At 41.5% G+C, this 20,463-nt stretch overlaps 1 protein-coding gene across 5 annotated transcripts in view; it reads left to right on the top strand.

Annotated features, from left to right (window-relative positions):
- C6H4orf17 (chromosome 6 C4orf17 homolog) overlaps positions 1-20,463 on the top strand; it is a 94,150-nt gene that overhangs the window by 37,758 nt on the left and 35,929 nt on the right. For 3 of the 5 annotated variants that reach the window (XM_018049282.1, XM_018049279.1, XM_018049278.1), the window contains exons 2-3: positions 13,712-13,921; positions 18,219-18,295. The gene's annotated coding sequence lies outside the window, so the exon portion shown is untranslated. Of the gene's footprint in view, positions 1-13,711; positions 13,922-14,612; positions 14,652-18,218; positions 18,296-20,463 lie in introns of those variants that run through there. The other 2 variants (XM_018049281.1, XM_018049280.1) reach the window with 2 other exon arrangements.

Raw genomic sequence — 20,463 nt, 5'->3', positions numbered from 1 at the left:
TTTCTGCTTTAGATATCCCAGGGCTCAGGATGGGGACTGTCCTGAGTTGTCTTACCAAGACTTCATTTTAACACCTCCTAAGAAACCTTTCTTGCCAAATTCAAACAGGGGAATCTATTCAAAAAGTAGCAAATCAAACAAGCATTCAGAAAGAGCTAAGTCATGGTAAGAGTGGAACCTCCCTCCAGCAGCTAGAAGAACACGAAGGACGTAAGTGCTTGACTAGTTTTACAATCAGGATGGCTTGACTGGGCAGCTGAGAAACGAAAGAACTAAATCAAATCGGAGTCTTGGAAACTCAGGTCAGCCAAATCTCCTTTTTAAGTCACAAATGTCACCAGTATAAATAGCCATTCAGTTATCCCAGCACTCAGTGAATCTTCCACACATCCAGTGAGGTTTTGTTGGTTTCTACTACGGTATAGGTGCTGGGATATTGGTGGAGGGTACTGAAGTGATTAAGAGGTACTCTCTGTTCCAAGAAACTTAGAATAGAATAGGTTATCAATAATTTTTTTTGTCTCATCTGAATAACCCTAAATTTTTTTAAAGAATAAATAGGGTGACAAAGCCCAGCCACTCCAGAAGATGTACACACGCATATATATGCACACACACTAAGAACATTGCTCAAATCACAAAAATGACCAAACATTCTACTTTCCTACTTTGGTTATTTAAAAAGCATGTCCACACGTTTTTGGATACACTTCCCTTGAGGAGGTGGAGCTTCCCCTCTCCCTGAGTAAGTTGGACATAGTGATTTGATTGGGCTTCCCCCATAACTCAGTCAGTGAAGAGTCTGCCTGCAATGCAGGAGACCTGGGTTCGATCCCTGGGTCAGGAAGATCCCCTGGAGAAGGAAATGGCAACCCACTCCACCATTCTTGCCTGCAAAATCCCATGGACAGAGGAGCCTGCTGGGCTACAGTCTATGGAGTCACAAGAGCTGGACACGACTGAGCAACTAAGCACGTAAGTCAGTGACTTGATTCTAAGGAATAGGCTGAGGTGGAGGTGATGAAGTGTAGTTCTGAGACTAAACCATAAAAGTCATTGGAATATATTCCTTCCATGCTCTCTGTCTTGGGTCACAAGGGAAGACCTGTACTGAACAGCCTCAGGAGAGGACCTGAAGCTCCCTGCCAGGAGCCGTGCATGTGAGACTGGAAGCTGGACTTTGACCCTGGTCAAGTCTTCAGGGACTGCAACCCCAGCTGACAGTTTGAAGAAGACCCCAAGAGAGACCCTGAGCCAGAACCACCAAGCTAAGCCTTCCTGGATTCCAGATCCTCAGAAACTGCTGTCATTGTTTAAAGTCGTGTCCAACTGTTTTACAAACCCATGTACTGTAGCCCGCCAGGCTCCTCTGTCCATGGGATTTTGCAGGCAAGAATACTGGAGTGGGCTGCCATTTCCTTCTCCATTTTCTTTCTCCTGCCTTTACTAACTCCAGGGGATCTTACCAACCTAGAGACTGAATTCACGTCTCCTGTGTTGGCAGGTGGATTCTTTCGTGTGAGGTCATAAAGGGTTGTTCTTTAAGCTGCTAAAATTGGGGACGACTTGTTGCACAGGAAAGGCAACTAAAGCAGCTGGTTGAAATGGATACTGCTCCCTTACCAATTACAGCAGATTCATTCCTGTTGCCTCCTTGATGAGTGTTGTCTTGATAGATGTTATTCCTGATAAATGTTTTTGAAATGCTCAGTCAGAATTGTTTCTGTTTCCTGACAGCATTCAATCCAGGACAAAGCTCCACTTCCTGACACCCTCCTGAGACTCACCTAACAGAAGCCCAAATCTCAGAAATTTTTTCTAGCATCCTCTTGTTAAGATGGCTCATGTTCCTGATGACACACTATCTCTTACCACAACAGGCAGATAAATCCAAACCTTTGTTACAGTGCATTCCTGGTGGACTTGGACTAAAGGTGTCACAACAGTGTGGAGCTGTGCTGGGCAGCAAACTTCCCGTACTGTGCATGGATAAAAATCAATTCAGGCTGTTAATAGATACAATTATAAAAATATTAGCTAACATTTACTGAATGCTCACTGTATGCCAGATATAGTGCTAAGTGCTTTGCATGCATTATATTAGTTTAGTAAAATAACTTTATGTAGTGGCTGACATTATTATCCCCATATTAGAAACGAGTCAATTGAGGTGTTGAGAGGTTAGGAACTGACCTAATGTCACACAGCTAGGAAGCAGTGGAATTTAAATCCAAACTTTCTCCAGACCACCATTTCTAACCATCAGTGGATTATCCCCCATCAATGTATATTATAATATTCACTTAAAATCAGATAGCCAGTGATCCCATAGTACCTCCTTCAGCCTGGTTGCAACCTACCCCACTAACTGGCAGTATGTCTGGAGTGCTACCTTTTCTAATCATCTAAAAGCAGATTTAAAATGTTTTTTATTAAGTTCTCAGCAGAAGAAAAGAGTGGGGAGGGTTCAATGGCTAAAGAAAGTTTGAAAGCCATGAATCTAACCTTCTCTTCTATAATCATCATGCATCTGGACTCCAAATACCCTACAGACTCTTGTTCTTAGGAGATTTAAATATAAAAATCCTTTCTTGGAAATAAAATATGATTTCTGTTTTTTTCCAACCCAGTAAGTAATTGAAGTAATAATAAACACACTAAGAAACTTCCTAAGCAGTTAATCTAATTTCCCATTTGCTTCTCAATTATCACATCTCATAAAAAATAATGTTCTTGCAGAGTTAGAAAAATAAAGTATGAGAGACTTGGGGCAGTGTTGGCATGACAACCAAGGAAGAGAAGAGCCTTGGGATAAAGGACAGTGATTGAGGAAGAGGAATTTCTTCTGAGGAGCAGGCTCTGAGAGAAGAGTTACATGCATTTAAGCCAGAAGAATAAAACCAGAAAGCTGGAGTTGGCTGATGAACAATCATGCTGTGAAGTGAAACATGATCACTGCTTCAGACTCCCCTTCACACCTCTTCCCACTCTGCCCGTGTCTGCAAAGATGCTTCATCATCCCTTCATTCCACTCATTCATTTAGATATTCATTCTCATCACACTACATGCAAAATAAAAGACATGTAAAGTATGGTCAAAAAAAAAAAAGGCATAGTCACATAAAAAATGTAGTAAGAATGTTAAACAAGGAGTGTTGCATTAATTCAGAGGACAGGGGCACAGTTTAACACAGCCTCAGAGACAAGCAATCCCACAGAATGGTTTTTGCCTATGGCTACTCCCAGATACAATTATTCAGATTTATTCACATATCTCCTCCATTTCATCAGTCTTTGCCTTGTCTCCCCATTAATTGCATCATACAACTTGGGTACCCCAAGTAGAGTTCCCTTCTTTACATGTTTTGGGGTCTGAGGCTTTCCTACATCCAACTCCCCAGACAAATTCTCTTCCTTCCTGCCTGTCTTTGTTCTGTGCAAGGTCAGGACTCACCAACCCATCTAAGAAATGAATTTAGGTGCAGGAATTAAAGGAAATGTGCTGGCTCCAGATTTCTTCTACTACTTGATACCTTTCAAAAAGGTAATCAAGTTTGGGGATAGCCTGAATCATGCCATAGTCACACCATATTCTGCCTTTTTTGTTTTTTGTTTTTGTTTTTGTTTTAAATCTTGGCTTCCAGAAGCCCAACCTGAGTTCACACTCTATGTGGTCCACTGGAGAAGGGAATGGCAAGCCACTTCAGTATTCTTGCCTTGAGAACCCCATGAACAGTATGAAAAGGCAAAATGATAGGATACTGAAAGAGGAACTCCCCAGGTCATTAGGTACCCAGTATGCTTCTGGAGATCAGTGGAGAAATAACTCCAGAAAGAATGAAGGGATGGAGCCAAAGCAAAAACAATACCCAGTTGTGGATGTGACTGGTGATAGAAGCAAGGTCCAATACTGTAAAGAGCAATATTGCATAGGAACCTGGAATGTCAGGTCCATGAATCAAGGCAAATTGGAAGTGGTCAAACAAGAGATAGCAAGGGTGAACGCTGACATTCTAGGAATCAGCGAGCTAAAATGGACTGGAATGGGTGAATTTACCTCAGATGACCATTGTATCTACTACTATGGGCAGGAATCCCTCAGAAGAAATGGAGTAGCCATCATGGTCAACAAAAGAGTCTGAAATGCAGTACTTGGATGCAATCTCAAAAATGACAGAAGGATCTCTGTTCGTTTCCAAGGCAAACCATTCAATATCACAGTAATCCAAGTCTATGCCCCCACCAGTAACGCTAAAGAAGCTGAAGTTGAACAGTTTTATGAAGACCTACAAGACCTTTTATAACTAACACCCAGAAGAGATGTCCTTTTCATTATAGGGGACTGAAATGCAAAAGTAGGAAGTCAAGAAACCCCTGGAGTAACAGGCAGATTTGGCCTTGGAATACGGAATGAAGCAGGGCAAAGGCTAATAGAGTTTTGCCAAGAAAATGCACTGGTCACAGCAAACACCCTCTTCCAACAACACAAGACAAGACTCTACACATGGACATCACCAGATGGTCAACACCAAAATCAGATTGATTATATTCTTTGCAGCCACAGATGGAGAAGCTCTATACAGTCAACAAAAACATGACCAGGAGCTGACTGTGGCTCAGATCATGAGCTCCTTATTACCAAATTCAGACTCAAATTGAAGAAAGTAGGGAAAACAGCTAGACCATTCAGGTATGACCTAAATCAAATCCCTTATGATTATACAGTGAAAGTGAGAAATAGATCTAAGGGACTAGATCTGATAGATAGAGTGCCTGATGAACTATGGAATGAGATTCATGACATTGTACAGGAGACAGGGAGCAAGACCATCCCCATGGAAAAGAAATGTAAAACAGCAAAATGGCTGTCTGGGAGGCCTTAAAAATAACTGTGAAAAGAAGAGAGGCAAAAAGCAAAGGAGAAAAGGAAAGATGTAAGCATCTGAATGCAGAGTTCCAAAGAATAGCAAGAAGAGGTAAGAAAGCCTTCCTCAGCGATCAATGCAAAGAAATGGAGGAAAACAACAGAATGGGAAAGACGAGAGATCTCTTCAAGAAAATTAGAGATACCAAGGGAACATTTCATGCAAAGATGGGCTTGATAAAGGACAGAAATGGTATGGACCTAACAGAAGCAGAAGATATTAAGAAGAGGTGGCAAGAATACACAGAAGAACTGTACAAAAAATATCTTCATGACCCAGATAATCATGATGATGTCATCACTAATCTAGAGCCAGACATCCTGGAATGTGAAGTCAAGTGGGCCTTAGAAAGCATCAATATGAACAAAGCTAGTGGAGGTGATGGAATTCCAGTTGAGCTGTTTCAAATCCTGAAAGATGATGCTGTGAAAGTGCTGCACTCAATATGCCAGCAAATTTGGAAAACTCAGCAGTGGCCACAGGACTGGAAAAGGTCAGTTTTCATTCCAATCCCAAAGAAAGGCAATGCCAAAGAATGCTCAAACTACCGCACAATTGCACTCATCTCATATGCTAGTAAAGCAATGCTCAAAATTCTCCAAGCCAGGCTTCAGCAATATGTGAACCATGAACTTCCAGATGTTCAAGCTGGTTTTAGAAAAGGCAGAGGAACCAGAGATCAAATTGCCAACATCCGCTGGACCATGGAATAAGCAAGAGAGTTCCAGAAAAACATCTATTTCTGCTTTATTGACTATGCCAAATCCTTTGACTGTGTGGATCACAATAAACTGTGGAAAATTCTGAAAGAGATGGGAATACCAGACCACCTAACCTGACTCTTGAGAAATATGTATGCAGGTCAGGAAGCAACAGTTAGACCTGGACATGGAACAACAGACTGGTTCCAAATAGGAAAAGGAGTCCGTCAAGGCTGTATATTGTCACCCTGCTTATTTAACTTATATGCAGAGTACATCATGAGAAACGCTGGACTGGAAGAAACACAAGCTGGAATCAAGATTGTTGGAAGAAATATCAATAACCTCAGATATGCAGATGACACCACCCTTCCGGCAGAAAGTGAAGAGGAGCTAAAAAGCCTCTTGACGAAAGTGAAAGAGGAGAGTGAAAAAGTTGTCTTAAAGCTAAACATTCAGAAAACGAAGATCATGGCATCCAGTCCCATCACTTCATTGGAAATAGATGAGGAAACAGTGGAAACAGTGGCAGACTTTATTTTTGGGGGCTCCAAAATAACTGCAGATGGTGACTGCAGCCATGAAATTAAAAGACACTTACTCCTTGGAAGAAAAGTTATGACCAACCTAGATAGTATATTCAAAAGCAGAGACATTACTTTGCCGACTAAGGTCCGTCTAGTCAAGGCTATGGTTTTTCCTGTGGTCATGTATGGATGTGAGAGCTGGACTGTGAAGAAGGCTGAGCATCAAAGAATTGGTGCTTTTGAACTGTGGCTTTGGAGAAGACTCTTAAGAGCCCCTTGGACTGCAAGGAGATCTCCAATCAGTCCATTCTGAAGGAGATCAGCCCTGGGATTTCTTTGGAAGGAATGATGCTAAAGCTGAAACTCCAGTGCTTTGGCCACCTCATGCGAAGAGTTGACTCATTGGAAAAGATTGTGATGCTGGGAAGGATTGGGGGCAGGAGGAGAAGGGGACGACCGAGGATGAGATGGCTGGATGGCATCACTGACTGATGGATGTGAGTCTGAGTGAACTCCGGGAGTTGGTGATGGATAGGGAGGCCTGGCGTGCTGCGATTCGAGGGGTCGCAGAGTCGGACACGACTGAGCGACTGAACTGAACTGGGCACAGCCACCATGAAAATGCAGATTCTGCTCCTCCCCTCTCCATGCACCCCAGTAGAAATGTGAAAGTCAACAAAACAAATTAGGTGATATAAGATTATTCATCAGGATAAACAAATTATCAACTTTTTCAAGTGCACCATGAAGTTGGAATAGTTCCTTTAAAAGAGAAAAATGGAATTAGACTAAGCAACATAAATTACTTTTATATTTGAATGCAAGTGTGCTAAGTCGCTTCAGTTGTGTCTGACTCTGCAACCCTATGGACTGTAGCCTGCCAGGCTCCTCTGTCCATGGGATTCTCCAGGTAAGAATACTGGAGTGGGTTGTCATGCTCTCTTCCAGGGGAATCTTTCCAACCTGGGGATTGAACCTGTGTATCTTAGGTCTCCCCCATTGGCAGGTGAGTTCTTTACCCCTAGTGCCACATGGGAAGCCATATATTTCAATGATCCATTCTAAAAACGTAAGAATTCATCTGAAAATATTAACTATATTTCCTTCCTCCTATCCTTTTTGTTGTTCAGTTGCTCAGTTATGTCTGACTTTGTGATCCCATGGACTGCAGCACAACAGGCTTCCCTGTCCTTCACCCTCTCTATGAGTTTGCTAAAACTCATGTCCATTGAACCATCTCATCTTCTCTTGTCTCCTTCTCCTCTTGCCTTCTCTCTTTCTTAGCATTAAGGTCTTTTCCAATGAGTCAGTTCTTCACATCAGGAGACCAAATTATTGGAGCTTCTGCTTCAGCATCAGTCCTTCCAGTGAATACTGAGTACTGATTTCCTTTAGGATTGACTGGTTGGATCTCCTTGGAGTCCAAGGGACATTCAAGAGTCTTCTCCAAAACCACAGTTCAAAAGCATCAATTCTTTGGTGTTCAGCTTTCTTTATAGTCCAACTCTCACATCCATACATGACTAATGGAAAAACCATAGCCTTGACTAGATGGTCCTTTGTCGGCAAAGCGATGTCTCTGCTTTTTAATATGCTGTCTAGGTTGGTCATAGCTTTTCTTCCAAGGAGTAAGCATCTTTTAATTTCATGGCTGCAGTCACCATCCTCAGTGATTTTGGAGCCCCCCAAAATAAAGTCTGACACTGTTTCCATGGTTTCCCCATCTATTTGCCATGAAGTTATGGGACCAGATTCCATGATCTTAGTCTTCTGAATGTTGAGTTTTAAGCCAACTTTTTCACTCTTCTCTTTCATCAAGAGGCTGTTTAGTTCTTAGCTTTCTGCCATAAGGGTGGTGTCATCTGCATATCTGAGGTGATTGATATTTCTCTCATCAATCTTGATTCCAGCTTGTGCTTCATCCAGCCCAGTGTTTCAGAAGATATACTCTGCATATAAGTTAAATAAGCAGGGTGACAATATACAGCCTTGATGTACTCCTTTCCCTATTTGGAAGCAGTCTATTGTTCCATGTCCAGTTCTAACTGCTGCTTCTTAAGTGCGTACAGATATCTCAGGAGGCAGGTAAGGTGGTCTGGTATTCTCATCTCTTGAAGAATTTTCCACAGTTTGTTGTGATCCACACAGTCAAAGCCTTTGACATAGTCAATAAAGCAGAAATAGATGTTTTTCTGGAACTCTCTTGCTTTATCAATGATTCAGTGGATGCTGGCAATTTGATCTCTGGTTCCTCTGCCTTTTCTAAATCCAGCTTGAACATCTGGAAGTTCATGGTTCACAAACTGTTGAAGCCTTGCTTGGAGAATTTTGAGCATTACTTTACTAGCATGTGAGATGAGTGCAATTGTGTGGTAGTTTGAACATCCTTTGGCATTGCAATGAAAACTGACCTTTTCCAGCCCTGTGGCCATTCCTGAGTTTTCCAAATTTTCTGACATATTGAGTGCAGCACTTTCACAGCATCATCTTTTAGGATTTGAAATAGCTCAACTGGAATTCCATCACCTCCACTAGTTTTATTTGCAGTGATGCTTCCTAAGGCCCACTTTACCTCACATTCCAGGATGTCTGGGTCTAGGTGAATGATCACACGATTATAGTTTTCTGGGTCATGAAGATCTTTTTTATATAGTTCTTCTGTGTATTCTTGCCACCTCTTCCTGATATCTTCTGCTTCTGTTAGGTCCATACCATTTCTGTCCTTTATTGTGCCCATCTTTCATGAAATGTTTCCTTGGTATCACTAATTTTCTTGACAAGATCTCTAGTCTTTCTCATTCTATTCTTTCCCTCTGTTTCTTTGCATTGATCACTGAGGAAGGCTTTCTTATCTTTCCTTGCTAGTCTTCAGAACTCTGCATTCAAATGGATATATCTTTTCTTTTCTCCTTTACCTTTTGCTTCTCTTCTTTTCTCAGCTATTTGTAAGGCCTCCTCAGACAATCATTTTGCCTTTTTGCATTTCTTTTTCTTGGGGATGGTTTTGATATCTACCTGCTGTACAATGTTACGAACCTCCATCCATAGTTCTTCAGTCACTCTGTCTGTCAGATCTAATCCCTTGAATCTATTTGTTACTTCCACTGTATAATCATAAGGGGTTTGATTTAGGTCATACCTGAATGGTCTAGTGGTTTTACCTTCTTTCTGTAATTTAAGCCTGAATTTTGCAATAAGGTGTTCATGGTCTGAGCCACAGTCAGCTCCCAGTCTTGTTTTTGTGACTGTACAAAGCTTCTCCATCTTTGACTGCAAAGAATATAATCAATCTGATTTTGGTATTGACTACCTGGTGATGTCCATGTGTAGAGTCTTCTCTTGTGTTGTTGGAAGAGAGTGTTAGTTATGACCAGTGCGTTCTCTTGGCAAAACTCTGTTAGCCCTTGCCCTGCTTCATTCCATATTCCAAGGCCAAATTTGCCTGTTATTCCAGGTATCTCTTGACTTCCTACTTTTGCATTCCAGTTCCCTATAGTGAAAAGGACAACTTTTTTGGGTATTAGTTCTAGAAGGTCTTGTAGGGATTCATAGAACCATTCAACTTCAGCTCCTTCAGCATTACTGATCAGGGCACAGACTTGAATTACTGTGATATTGAATGGTTTGCCTTGGAAACAAACAGAGATCATTCTGTTGTTTTTGATACTGCACCTAAGTACTGAATTTTGGACTCTTTTGTTGACCATGATGGCTACTCCATTTCTTCTAAGGGATTCTTGCCCACAGTAGTAGATATAATGGTCATCTAAGTTAAATTCACCCATTCCAGTCCATTTTAGTTCCCTGAGTCCTAAAATGTCAATGTTCACTTTTGGCTTCTCCTGTTTGACCACTTCCTATTTACTTTGATTCGTGGACCTAACATTTCAGGTTCCTGTGCGATATTGTTCTTTACAGCATCAGACTTTACTTCCATCAGCAGTCACATCAACAACTGGGCATTGTATTCACTCTGGTTTCATCTCTTCATTCTTTCTGGTGTTATTTCTCCAGTCTTCTCCAGTAACATGCTGGGCACTTACTGATCTGGAGAGTTCATCTTTTGTGTCTTATCTTTTTGCCTTTTCATACTGTTCATGGGAGTCTAAAGGCAAGAATGCTGAAGTGGTTTGCCATTGCCTTCTCCATTTTCAGTTTGGTTCATTTTCAGTGTTTTAGAGGGAAAAGCAAATCATAGCTTTGGGATTAGTGACTGAGCTTGGCTGGGTACTAGCCATAAACCTTGACCTAGTTACCACAGTTTTCCGAGCTCCAGGAAATGAGGCATGTCTTGAAGGAGTGTTTTAAAGATAATGCAATTAATATGTACCTTGTAATAGGTAGTTATTAGGGTAGTTCTGTTTATTTTTGATTGCTAATCATTATTTTGGAGTGTAATACTTATTTGTCAACTGACTGCCTACAGACATAGTTTAAGTGCATACAAATCTTCCAGGTATAAACTGTTTACTCTCCAAGGTTCCCCCTCCTCCTGCTCTGTCCTCAGGGAAGGCTCACTAGCTGGTTTAGTTGAAGGACTCTCTTGCCCTCTGGTTGGGATTTGGCCAAGTGGGGATCATAAGCAGAAGAAAGGCAGAGTAGGTTGAGGGTTTATCTCCCAGGTGCCTCCCTGTGGGTCCTGCTACCAAAGGCCAGAGCTATAGTTGGGAAGCCCCTCTGTGTAGCCACCCCTCTCTCTTTCTCAGTTCCATAAACATTCCCCATCTCTTCCCCCTACTAACTTCAGAGTACTAGACCACTTCTTGTTTGCTGCTTGAAAAAAAAAAAAAATGCTGTCTGCAACTTTATAATCTATTGAAGTCTTCTCAGTAATTCAGCTTGGAGATAGCATCTGTTTCCTGCTGGTGTGCATATGTGCATACTAACTTGATTTTGCAGTCTCTGATTCTTTGTGACCACACGGACTGTGGCTCTCCACAGGATTCTCTAGGCAAGAATACTGGAGTGGGTTGCCATGATCCAAGATCCTCTGGGGGATCTTCTAATCCAGGGATCAAACCCACATCTCTTATGTCTCCTGCATTGGTAGCCGGTTCTTTACCATTAGTGCCACCTGGGAAGCTCATTTCCTGCTAGAGCTAGAAATAATACAAGGGTTATTACACTCCCACTATTATTACTTCCAAATTTCATTAGATTTTGTTTAATGTGTGTGTATAGTTATAGTCATCAATCAGGTTCTTCCATGAGGCCTTCCATCATAGCTAACAGAAACGCATTATGAAGGTTTGGCTGGACAGAAGCTTTGGTTTTAAACAACTGGGTTCTGGTCATGATTCTGCATTTCTGAACTCTGTAGTGTATCCCAGACTTCTGTCTAAACCTCAGTTCTTTCATCTGTGAAATAGGGATAATAGTAGTTCCTATCTCATGGGATGGTTAGAATACATGTAACTGTTCAATTAATGTCAAGTGTTATGTTACCATTATTATGCCAAAAATAAGAAAAGAATATCCAGCTGGTCATGAATCAGCAGTGGAACTGTCAAGTCTGTCTTCAATATTGTAACATTTCAGGCCAAGGTGGAGGTGCTTAAAACTCAGGACTTGTGTGAACCCAGTGTGAACAGGAACCAGGTGGCTGGAAGAACAGTTAGCACCCTCTGGCTACTGAACAAGTCTTGTAGGAAGCCTGGCTCCACTGCTATTTTTTTTTTTTCCAACCTAGACTGTGTATCAACCTACCAGGAAAGGTTTTTTAAAACAAACTGTAGGCTGTATTACAGAGCTTTAGAATTTTCACAAAGCTATTCAAGTGCTTCTGATATTCAGCCTGGGCTATCAGCCTCACCTCAAGGAGCAAGGTATTACCCTGAGTAGAGGTCCCCCCCCCGCCCTGCTGTACTCTGTGACTCTCCTCTGCTCCATAGCCACACAGGGACCAATCGTATCAGTCTTCAAAGAAAGCAAATAGTTAGACAATTTTAGGGCTATGATTTACCCTAGGATTTCTGAAGGAGATCAGCCCTGGGATTTCTTTGGAAGGAATGATGCTAAAGCTGTAACTCCAGTACTCTGGCCACCTCATGTGAAGAGTTGACTCATTGGAAAAGACTCTGATGCTGGGAGGGATTGGGGGCAGGAAGAGAAGGGGACGACAGAGGATGAGATGGCTGGATGGCATCACGGACTCGATGGACGTGAATCTGAGTGAACTCCGGGAGTTGGTGATGGACAGGGAGGCCTGGTGTGCTGCAATTCATGGGGTCGCAAAGAGTTGGACACGACTGAGTAACTGAACTGAACTGAACTGAACCAGCCATAGACTATAAGTGGGAGTTGTTTCTTCAATTCCGATATAGAGTCCTAGTGCCAGATATTAATAAACTCAGTATTCTCTGGTGGGGGAGAGGGGAGTCTCAGCCTACTGACTTCTTTTTTTGAATGTGTTTTTTCAGCCTACTGACTTCTGACATGGTCAGTTAGGCCAAGATGTAGAAGGTCAGTTTTGCTAGTGGAAGCAATCTATTGCAAATGTTCCAATTTATCAAGAGTATCTTATCGAAAGGGCTATACATAAGTCTTCACTGAGTTTTACCCTTCTAAATGGTTTATTAGTTTAGGAAATAGAATGGCCACAGCAGTTTCCTCTTTCTGAAGGCTTCCATTCCAGCTCTTCCTGCCCTAGCTGACCGGAGCATGGGCAAGTCTGTGAATAGCATGTTGCCGCCACCTAGTGGTGAATGTGGCACTTTAACTTTGTGACGGGAATAAAAATCTCTTTAGAGGAAAATTGGGTTTCCCGGGTGGCTCAGCTGGTAAAGAATCCGCCTGCGATGTGGGAGACCTGGGTTTGATCCCTGGGTTGGGAAGATCCCCTGGAGAAGGGAAAGGCTACCCTCTCCAGTATTCTGGCCTGGAGAATCCCATGGACTATATGGGGTCGCAAAGAGTTTATAAGACTGAGCAACTTTCACTTCATTTCACTTCTCTTTTTAGGAGAGAATTGGGAGAACTGGATTAGCAACATCATTTTTAAAACAATGTTGAATCCTCTATTACCTTCCAATAAATAAATAAAACCCACCCAATATATCCCTTTGACAAATTTAGATATTCTATAACTAGCTGTCTTTAAAAAAAAAAAAAAAGCTATAATCATTTCCCCTCTTTTCTCTATTCACACACTATAGTAATTTTTCCTTAATTAAAAAAATCAGGAATAAACTATCACCCTAACTTATTAATATTTGTAAAATATCTAATGTGGATATACCAGTGACAGACAATGCTCTTTCAACCTTTTTAATGAACACTTAAATATCGAATGCATAGCACTTCTGATGAATGAAATGTCTCTTCTCAGAGCCAGGAGAGCAGTTGAGAAGCACTTGGTTTTGAGTTCTAACAGAGATCTCACCTTCAGAGAGATCACTTGATAGGAATTGATAGTAATTAGATTTACAAACTGGAAGAAGTCATGGTATCACCTCCCCTTTGCTATTTTGTTGGTTGGTGATCTGATATAAGCTCGTCCATCCTGAATTTCCCCAAGGAACTCAGAAAACATTTCTCATTTTTTTTCTCTCTTACTCAGATGAGGGACTAGAAGTGTGAGAGAGAAATCGCTCACGCATCCAAGTCTGACTTTTGTGGCGCTGTCAGCATTCTCAGGCTGATGCGGCTCTTCGCTCAGTTCTTCTCAACGTGGTACCGGTTTTGCTGCCGGCTGTCTGTGTGATCCTGGGGAACTTGTGCATATCAGCTGCATTTCAGCTGGACACACTAGAGGAAGAATGTTTTCCAGGTAACTATATTGGGGGTGAGATGGGAAGTCTGGAATCCAGAACAGAATCACTGTGAGATCCTTAGGCTGATTTTTAATTTCATTACTGTATTTCTTATTTAAAAATTCATTTGCTTGCTTTATCTTCTAAATTCCACATATAAGTGGTAACATGCAGTACTTTTCTTTCTCTGCCTGATGTATTTCACTTGACATAATACCCTCCAGGTCCAACATGTCCCTGCAGTATCTTTTGGCTGTTTGAAATGGATGAGCCTCAGAGCAGGGTAGGGAACTGGATTTCAGGGCTGGCGCTAAGCTCTCCTCTCCCAGCCATGACCAGCACGTTCAGAGCTTGTGCGCGGCACTTTGTGCTTTGAGCAAAGCCTCTTGAGAAACCTGTATGCAGGTTAGGAAGCAACAGTTAGAACTGGACATGGAATAACAGACTGGTTCCAAATAGGAAAAGAAGTACGTCAAGGCTATATATTGTCACCCTGCTTATTTAACTTATATGCAGAGTACATCATGAGAAACACTGGGCTGGAGGAAGCACAAGCTGGAATCAAGATTACTGGGAGAAATATCGATAACCTCAGATATGCAGATGACACCACCCTTATGGCAGAAAGTGAAGAGGAACTAAAAAGCCTCTTGATGAAAGTGAAAGAGGAGAGTGAAAGAGTTGGCGTAAAGCTCAACATTCAGAAAACGAAGATCATGGCATCTGGTCCCATCACTTCACTTCATGGTAAATAGATGGGGAAACAGTGGAAACAGTGGCAGACTTTATTTTGGGGGGCTCCAAAATCACTGCAGATTGTGATTGCAGCCATGAAATTAAAAGACACTTACTCCTTGGAAGGAAAGTTATGACCAACCTAGATAGCATATTCAAAAGCAGAGACATTACTTTGCCACCAAAGTCCATCTACTCAAGGCTATGGTTTTTCCAGTGGTCATGTATGGATATGAGAGTTGGACTGGGAAGAAAGCTGAGTGCCAAAGAATTGATGTTTTTGAACTGTGGTGTTGGAGAAGACTCTTGAGAGTCCTTTGGACTGCAAGGAGATCCAACCAGTCCATTCTAAAGGAGATCAGCCCTGGGTGTTCTTTGGAAGGACTGATGCTAAAGCTGAAACTCCAGTACTCTGGCCACCTCATGTGAACAGTTGACTCATTGGAAAAAACTCTGATGCTGGCGGGGTGGGGGTGGGGGATTAGGGGCAGGAGGAAAAGGGGATGACAGAAGATGAGATGGCTGGATGGCATCACTGACTCGATGGGCGTGAGTCTGAGTGAACTCCAGGTGTTGGTGATGGATAGAGAGGCCTGGCGTGCTGCAGTTCATGGGGTCGCAAAGAGTCGAACATGACTGAGGGACTGAACTGAACTGAAAGTACTCTTCCGTGTTTACAAAAAAAACACAAAAAACAATTCTAGCATGTTTGCCATGTTCCAGACGTTGTGCATGATCACATTCCATTCTAAAGATTTCTGAGGCTGAGAGTTTTATTGTGTACAATGAACAGATAAGGAGACTGAAGCCTGGGCAGTGAAGTAAACTGACCCGGAATCACACAGGGAGTATTGAAGCTGAAACATAAGCCTATTTTGACCCAGGCTCAAAATCATTTGGTTTTACAATCTGTCTGCTGCATAAATTAGCACCTAAGAAATCTTTTATAGAAAGCCACTTGCTTTTAAACCAAGAATGTGCTGTCCCTATGTGCTACCTTATAAGAAAGAAGTAACTTGGTTCAGAGGAGGCACAGTACACACTCAATAAATGTTTGTTGAATTAATGAATAATTAGTTTATAATTGCATATCTTGCAGTGTGATATAGCTGAAAACTTCAGCTGCATATTAATAATTTTACATCTCCAGATTTTAGAATTCTTCCTTAATGACTTATAAAGAACTCTACTCTTAAGACAGAGATCAGAAGCCATGTAGAAAATAAATTATAGACAGCCAAAATGAATATGCTTAATCTGTGAGATACATTTCTTTTTTCCATCTTTCCTCTCTTCACAAATTTTCACGTTTATTGTCATTTTCTGAATGCTGCAAAGAAATGTGTAATGTCCTACAACTACAGGTATTAATAGCATGATACAATTCAACAAATAATTTTATTTAGTGAACTCAATTAAAATGTATTATTTTTCAGAGTAAACACTAGCTAGAGATGTCATGCAGATAAAAAAATCTAAGGGTAATCAAGTTTGGAGAAATATTGCAATCTGAAGCTGCCAGTGATTGGAGAAAATTTTTGGATGTGGTAAATATGGCATTGAGGGATGTGGCTACACATGGGCTCAGATTAAGTAGAAAGTTTGTAAGGTCAGGATGCAGCTAACAATTTGAGTTGTCTTGACTCCTACTGAGAATAGTTCAGATTTGGTTAAATGGAAGAATAGGAAAAAAAATTATAGTTGGAAAACAAAGCCACAATGATTCAAACATTCCAGATTTTTCCTTTTGTAAAAATTGTGATGATTTCATATCACCACATGCTTTCTTTTCCCCAGAAAGGAACTCGTGACATAATGGGACCATTATGGGCCTCCATTCAGGAAATTTAATGACATAGCAGGCATAAAGTTTATTATTTGCGGGGCACTTTCTATGTATACCACAATGAAAGCATTTTCTAGTCATTATTGTAAAACATTTTTTAATTGTGGTAAAATACATATAACAAAATTTACTACCTTAACCATTTTGAAATATACAATTTAGTGGCATTTAATAGTTCACATCACACAACCATCACCATGATAGCTTATGGTGAAAGGTGTTGGATTTGTGATCTGTAAGGAAGAAGATTTAGCTTCAGGACCAAAGACTTGATCACTCAAGAGCTTTTGTGTAGCAGAGTTTCATTAAAGTGAAAAGGGACAGAGAAAGATTCTGACATAGACATCAGAAGGGGGATGGAGAATGCCTCCTTGCTAGTCTTTAGCAAGCTATTTTATGTCTGTTAGACCGTTATTGATCAGATAAGAGTGACACCTCAAGGCTGAGGGAGTTTCACCAGGCCCCTCACCCACAAAATGCATTTTTTAGATAGGATGGCAGGAGGTGTGTCATCCCCCAACCATAAAACAATTGATATGAATACTGGTTTGTTGAGCGACTATCAGCCAAAAGTTAGTCTTAGGTGGAACCATTTTGAAGAAAGGTAAGTTCCAAAGCAAATATATAATTTCATTAACATAGCTTAAGAAAACTATTTCCATTAAAAAAATCAATTGGTCAGCTCAAGGTTTAAGAAAAGTTAAGTTCAGGTGGAACCAGGTGTTGTCATAGCAACACAGAATTTTAAGAGAAAAAGATCGGACACTTGTAGTTTGTTTCCTCCTGCTGCTTAGTTCAGTTCAGTCACTCAGTTCTGTCTGACTCTTTGTGACCCCATGGACGGCAGCACGCCAGGCCTCCCTGTCCATCACCAACTCCCGGAGTCCACCCAAACCCATGTCCATTGAGTCGGTGATGCCATCCAACCATCTCATCCTGTGTCGTCCCCTTCTCCTCCCGCTTTCAATCTTTCTCAGCATCAGGGTCTTTTCTAATGAGGCAGTTCTTCACATCATGTGGCCAAAGAGTTGGAGTTTCAGCTTTAGCATCAGTCCTTCCAATGAATATTCAGGACTGATTTCCTTTAGGATGGACTGGTTGGATCTCCTTGCAGTCCAAGGGACTCTCAAGAGTCTTCTCCAACACCACAGTTCAAAAGCATCAATTCTTCAGTTCTCAGCTTTCTTCACAGTCCAACTCTCACATCCATACAAGACCACTGAAAACCACAGCCTTGACTAGACAGACCTTATTAAAATAATATTTCAGATACTTATAAAATCATCCAGTCCATTTTGAAGGATATCAACCCTGGGATTTCTTTGGAGGGAATGATGCTAAAGCTGAAACTCCAGTACTTTGGCCATCTCATGTGAAGAGTTGACTCATTAGAAAAGACTCTGATGCTGGGAGGGATTGGAGGCAGGAAGAGAAGGGGACGACAGAGGATGAGATGGCTAATGGCATCACGGACTCGATGGACGTGAATCTGAGTGAACTCCGGGAGTTCCTGATGGACAGGGAGGCCTGGCGTGCTGCGATTCAAGGGGTCGCAAAGGGTCGGACATGACTGAGTGACTGAACTGAACTGAACATTTATTGTTCTTAATCACTTTATCTTTTCATAGCATTTTTAAATGTTTATATTTGTATGTCTGTGGGTCATATACACATACATATACCCATCCCTCAACACACATAATTAATTGATCATTATTTATGCATTGGAGCAGGACCAAAGGAGAATTCTGGCTTCTGTTATTTCCATGAGTCTCTTCAATTCAGAGATGCAGTCGCTGGCTGTATGAACGTGAGTACCTTGTAACTTGGGCCCCTGTGGGTCCACCCAAGACAGGCGGGTCATGGTGGAGAGGTCTAACAGAATGTGGTCCACTGGAGAAGGGAATGGCAAACCACTTCAGTATTCTTGCCTTGAGAACCCCATGAACAGTATGAAAAGGCAAAATGAGGATACCGAAAGAGGAACTCCCCAGGTCATTAGGTGCCCAATATGCTACTGGAGATCAGTGCAGAAATAACTCCAGAAAGAATGAAGGGATGGAGCCAAAGCAAAAACAATACCCAGTTGTGGATGTGACTGGGGATAGAAGCAAGGTCCGATGCTGGAAAGAGCAATATTGCATAGGAACCTGGAATGTTAGGTCCATGAGTCAAGGCAAATTGGAAGTGGTCAAACAGGAGATAGCAAGAGTGAACATCGACATTCTAAGAATCAGCAAACTAAAATAGACTGGAATGGGTGAATTTAACTCAGATGACCATTATATCTACTACTGTGGGCAAGAATCCCTTAGAAAAAATGGAGTAGCCATCATGGTCAACAAAAGAGTCTAAAATGCAGTACTTGGATGCAATCTCAAAAATGACAGAATGATCTCTGTTCATTTCCAAGGCAAACCATTCAATATCACAGTAATCCAAGTCTATGCCCCAGCCAGTAACACTGAAGAAGCTGAAGTTGAACGGTTCTATGAAGACCTACAAGACCTTTTAGAACTAAGACCCAAAAAGATGTCCTTTTCATTATAGGGACTGGAATGCAAAAGTAGGAAGTCAAGAAACACCTGGAGTAATAGGCAAATTTGGCCTTGGAATAGGGAAGGAAGCAGGCCAAAAGCTAATACCCTCTTCCAACAACACAAGAGAAGACCCTACATATGGACATCACCAGATGGTCAACACTGAAATCAGATTGATTATATTCTTTGCAGCCAAAGATGGAGAAGCTCTAGACAGTCAACAAAAACAAGACCGGGAGCTGACTGTGGCTCAGATCACAAACTCCTTATTGCCAAATTCAGAATTAAATTGAAGAAAGTAGGGAAAACAGCTAGACCATTCAGGTATGACCTAAATCAAATCCCTTATGATTATACAGTGGAAGTGAGAAATAGATTTAAGGGACTAGATCTGATAGATAGAGTGCCTGATGAACTATGGAATGAGGTTCATGACATTGTACAGGAGACAGGGAGCAAGACCATCCCCATGGAAAAGAAATGCCAAAAAGCAAAATGGCTATCTGGGGAGGCCTTACAAATAGCTTTGAAAAGAAGAGACGCGAAAAGCAGAGGAGAAAAGGAAAGATAGACGCATCTGAATGCAGAGTTCAAGAGAATAGCAAGAAGAGATAAGAAAGCCTTCTTCAGCAATCAATGCAAAGAAATAGAGGAAAACAACAGAATGGGAAAGACAAGAGATTTCTTCAAGAAAATTAGAGATACCAAGGGAACATTTCATGCAAAGATGGGCTCGATAAAGGACAGAAATGGTATGGACCTAACAGAAGCAGAAGATATTAAGAGGTGGCAAGAATACACAGAAGAACTGTACAAAAAAAGATCTTTACAACCAAGATAATCACGATGGTGTGATCACTCACCTAGAGCCAGACATCCTGGAGTGTGAAGTCAAGTGGGCCTTAGAAAGCATCGCTATGAATAAAGCTAGTGGAGGTGATGGAATTCCAGTTGAGCTCTTTCAAATCCTGAAAGATGATGCTGTGCAAGTGCTGCACTCAATATGCCAGCAAATTTGGAAAACTCAGCAGTGGCCACAGGACTGGAAAAGGTCAGTTTTCATTCCAATCCTGAAGAAAGGCAATGCCAAAGAATGCGCAAACTTCTGTACAATTGCACTCATCTCACATGCTAGTAAAGTAATGCTCAAAATTCTCCAAGCCAGGCTTCAGCAATACGTGAACCGTGAACTTCCAGATGTTCAAGCTGGTTTTAGAAAAGGCAGAGGAACCAGAGATCAAATTGACAACATCAGTTGGATCATTGAAAAAGCAAGAGAGTTCCAGAAAAACATCTATTTCTGCTTTATTCACTATGCCAAAGCCTTTGACTGTGTGGATCACAATAAACTGTGGAAAATTCTGAAAGAGATGGGAATACCAGACCACCTGACCTGCCTCTTGAGAAAACTATATGCAGGTCAGGAAGCAACAGTTAG

The sequence above is a fragment of the Capra hircus genome, chromosome 6 (assembly GCF_001704415.2).
Source record: "Capra hircus breed San Clemente chromosome 6, ASM170441v1, whole genome shotgun sequence".
Classification (NCBI taxonomy): domain Eukaryota; kingdom Metazoa; phylum Chordata; class Mammalia; order Artiodactyla; family Bovidae; genus Capra; species Capra hircus.
The sequence above is the reverse complement of the archived record's forward strand: the minus strand, read 5'-3'. Positions and strand labels throughout refer to the sequence as shown.